At 43.8% G+C, this 4148-nt stretch overlaps 1 long non-coding RNA gene across 1 annotated transcript in view; it reads right to left on the bottom strand.

The window, feature by feature from the left end:
- Positions 3481-4148, bottom strand: part of LOC107637739 — a 2573-nt gene continuing 1905 nt past the window's right edge. The window contains exon 3 of the long non-coding RNA XR_001619493.2: positions 3481-3985. This is a non-coding gene — a long non-coding RNA (uncharacterized LOC107637739). The remainder of the gene's footprint in view (positions 3986-4148) is intronic.

Here is a 4148-nt window from a genome sequence, read left to right as displayed (position 1 = left end):
GATGGCGATGATGAGGTATGGAAGCTACTCAGGAGCCGTGGAAAAGGGGCCGACGAGGTTGATCCCCTAGGTTTCGAAGGGCCGATCTGCCATTTTGGTGTTGAGCTGGTGTGGGACAGGTTGGTGGAAATCAGAGTGGATTTGGCATATGCCGCAACTTTTGACTAGTTGGAGGGAGTCCTTTATGATGGATGACCAAAAGTAACATGCTCGGATAACTTTTTGGGCCAGAGTTTTCCCTCCTACATGGTGGCCACAACATCCTTCGTAGATTTCGTGAAGTTGTAGTCCGTGTCACCGGGTTCTATGCACTTGAGGGGGGTTGTGAGAGTCTACATTTGTAAAGCTGTCCCGATATTGTCGTGTAGTTTGTGGCTTCCCGTTTCAGAAGCTTTGCTTCCTTGGGGTCTTTAAAACTTCAATCACTTAAACAAATACATCAAGGCATCAAATGGAATAAAGATGAATTAAATTCGACAATCTAAAGGCACAAAAAGCATGTTTTTCACAATCAATCATAATTAGGAGAAATTCACAAAAGCGTGCATTTTCATGAATAAGTGCGAGATAAGTTGATAAAATCCACTCATTTTAATACAAGATAAACCATAAAATTATGGTTTATCAGTCCTCTGGCAATGTTCCATGCCTGAGGTACTGAAGGATTGGAAAGGTCCACGAAGTTTGGCTCGAGATCAGCAGGTCGACTGTGGCCGCAACTGATATAGATGGTGTTTTGATAACCCTTGGATCAGTAACTGATTTCCCTGGCCTGGCTTGGTGCTTACAAGTTTTGAGAGTAAGTCTGCCCTTGTTTTCCGTTCTTTGGGAACGTGTTAGACGGTTACTCGCTCGAACTCCGCCATCAATTCTATTACTTTAGCCAGGTATTGTTGTAGGAGGGTGTTCCGTGGTTAGTAGTCTCCGTTAATTAGGGAGCTGACCATCAGGGAGTCACTGCAAATTTCTAGTGTTCTCACGCCGACCTCCTTGGCTAAAGTAAATCTGGCTAGGAGGGCCTCGTATTCGGATTGATTGTTGGATATCGGGAATTCATATCGAATGGATTGCTCGATAACGATTCCATTCTTATTTTCTAGTATTACTCATGCTCCTCTCGAACTCGTGTTGGATGAGCCATCCACATGTAACTTCCAAGCCTCTATGGTTTCATTTCCCAGGGTCATTTCAGTGAGGAAGTCTGCCTTGGCTTGTACCTTGATAGCGTTCCTGGACTCGAATACGATTTGGTATTGTGATAGTTCGACGAACCATGCGAGCATCCTTCTTGCCAAGTCCGGCTTTTGTAGTACTTGCCTGACCGCCTGGCCAGTCCAGACCATGATGGGGTGGGCTTGGAAGTATTGTCAGAGGCGTCATGAGGCCGTGAGTAGTGCAAAAGGTGAGTATAGTGGGCCTTGGAGGACCTTGCTTGTGAAGTATAGTGGGTCTTTGTATTTTATTCTCGTCTTCTCGGACAAATGTCGCGGCTAGTGTCTCTTCTATTATGGACAGGTAGAGGTAGTATGTTTCCTCTGCTTTGGGTTTAGAGAGTATAGGGGGTTTTGCCAGTACTTTTTTGAAGTGTTGGAAGGCATCTTCGTACTCATCTTTCCATTTAAAATTGTTGCCCTTTTTTATGAGTTTGAAGAAAGGGATGGCCCTTGGGGCCGAGGTTCCGAGGAATCAGGAGAGGGCGGCCAGTCGGCCGGTCAACCTTTGGACATCCTTGAGATTTGCCAGACTGCTCATCTCAAGGATGGTTTTGCACTTTTTTGGATTTGGTTCGACCCCTCGTTGGGTGATCATGAGGCCCAGGAATTTTTCGGCTTCCATTCTGAACGCGCACTTTGTCGAATTAAGGCGCATTCGATGCTTCCTTAAGGTATTCAACACGAGTTCAAGGTCATTGATGAGCTCTTCGCCGGTTTGGGTTTTGGCAAGCATGTCATCGATGTAGACCTCTAACTTAGCTCTGGAGAGGTCTTGGAAAATCTGTGTGACGAGCCTTTGGTAGGTGGCTTCTGCATTTTTTAATCCGAATGGCATGACTATGTAGCAATACGTGCCGTCGGGAGTAACGAAGGCTGTCTTGTCCTCGTCAGGCTAATGCATAGGTATTTGATTATACCCCGAGTAAGTGTCCATAAAGCTAAGGTATTGATGTCCTGACGCAACGTTGATGAGTCCGTCGATTTCCTAGAGGGGAAAGGTGTCTTTGGGACAAGCTTTGTTCATGTCTGTGTAATCGATGCATATTCGCCACTTGCGGTTTGCTTTCCTAACTAATACGACGTTGGCTAGCCAGGTTGCATGGGGTAACTCTCGGATGAAGCCTGCTTCGAGTAGGGCTTTGACTTGTTTCCTGACTTCTACTGCTCGGTCTAGTGACATTTTCTTTCTTCTTTAGGTCACGGGCTTGGCCTTTGGATCCACAGCCAAACGGTGGGACATTAGATTAGAGTCTATGCCTGGCATGTCTACCGGAGTAAACACGAACAAGTCCCTATTTTGCTTTAGAAGTTTGATTAGGTCCCCTTTTAGGTCATGGGGCAGGTTCTTATTGATGAACGTGTATTCTTCCTTAGTTTTCCCTATTTGTAATTTCTCCATGTCTTTCTCCAGTTCTGGTCGGAGCTGATCGTCTTGATGTGCGTTGAGGTCGGCCAGAAAGATGCCGGCCGCATCACGGGACCTCTTGCGGAGGGCCAGACTGGTGTTGTCGCATTCTACCACAACTCCTCGGTCCCCATGGATTGTTCCAATGGTGTCGTTATCGGCTTGGAACTTTATGAGGACGAATTTGGTAAAAATGACGGCAGAAAGGTCGTTGATCATTGGATGATACTGTAGGTAGTGGAGTCATTGAGGACTACAAACCTGGAGAGGATGGTCTTCCTTTGGCTCCCGGTTCCAATAGTGAGTGGTAACACTATGGATCCGTCCGGTTTCAGGAAGTTGTCCCCAAGTCTGGTTACTCTGTTGCGGTGGGTTTGTAAATTTTTTGTTTGAAGGCCCAGCTTGTTGAAGGCTCCTCTGAAAAAGATGTTGGAGTCTGTTTCAGTGTCAACTAGTATTTTCTTTACAAGTCCGGTCCCGCTCTAGCAGAGATGACGAATGGGGCATCTTTTGCCGACGTGCCGTGTTGGCAGTCATCGGGGGAGAATGTAATTGCCTCTATGACCGGGGATTTTGGAGCTTGGTTTCTTACGGCCAGGACTTTAAGGTCCTTTTTCAGTGCCGACTTTGACTTTTTCTGGCACGTCCTTTTCAATGATGATGTTCACAACTATGTATTTTTTGCATGTCAGCACCAGTACAACTCATCTGAGCTAAACATCTCAATGAAGGCAATGATTTGAAATGTTTTTCATCACTATTTTTCGAACAAGCATATTTTAAAAGAGGCTTATCATTTCATGAGGTCCACTTTAGAAGTCATATAGTAATTCTATATTTCTATACATGCTAACATATGATATTAACATATGCGTTTCCTTCTGTTATTAGACCTATTTGTCATAAATCAAAATGTAGAGGCGGGCCATTTTTGACTCCTCAATAATTACACTTCACTTTGACGAATAGCAAAAATACACATAAACTCTTTAGGTATTGACATTTATGACGGTAAAGAGTTCCACAATAACTAACTGCTCAACTAAAAAGATATAAAATAGGAAACATGGGTTAAAAATATTCACAGCGTGAATAATGGAAAAAGATGGTAGCAATTGGATATACTAGTATCACTCTTTACAACACAGTAATAAGATGTGACTAAGTGCACATGATATGTAACAGAGTTGAGTTACAAACAAAATTTTCCAACGTGGAAGTCACTCTGAAAGGACTGGTTCTATATCTGTGAGTGAGGCACCAACCTTAAGTTGGTTGTGTGCCAACGGGATGAGGAAATGCAGCACATCTGTTATTAGCGGCCCATAACTTAGTTCTGCTTGCGCAGAACAACTACTGCTGCAGCCTGTACAATGTAAACACTAACTTCAGATTTTGTAGCATTGAGTTCAAGACATCTTTCTGAGTATACTGCTTCTTTTTAATGAATATTGAACATGATATAAATGCTTCAAATTCATTGACCTTTACTCAGTCACCCAATTCTATATACATATGCTTTTTAAGAA

The sequence above is a fragment of the Arachis ipaensis genome, chromosome B04 (assembly GCF_000816755.2).
Source record: "Arachis ipaensis cultivar K30076 chromosome B04, Araip1.1, whole genome shotgun sequence".
NCBI classification, from domain to species: domain Eukaryota; kingdom Viridiplantae; phylum Streptophyta; class Magnoliopsida; order Fabales; family Fabaceae; genus Arachis; species Arachis ipaensis.
Note: the sequence above shows the minus strand (reverse complement) of the source record. Positions and strands in the feature narration are given on the sequence as shown.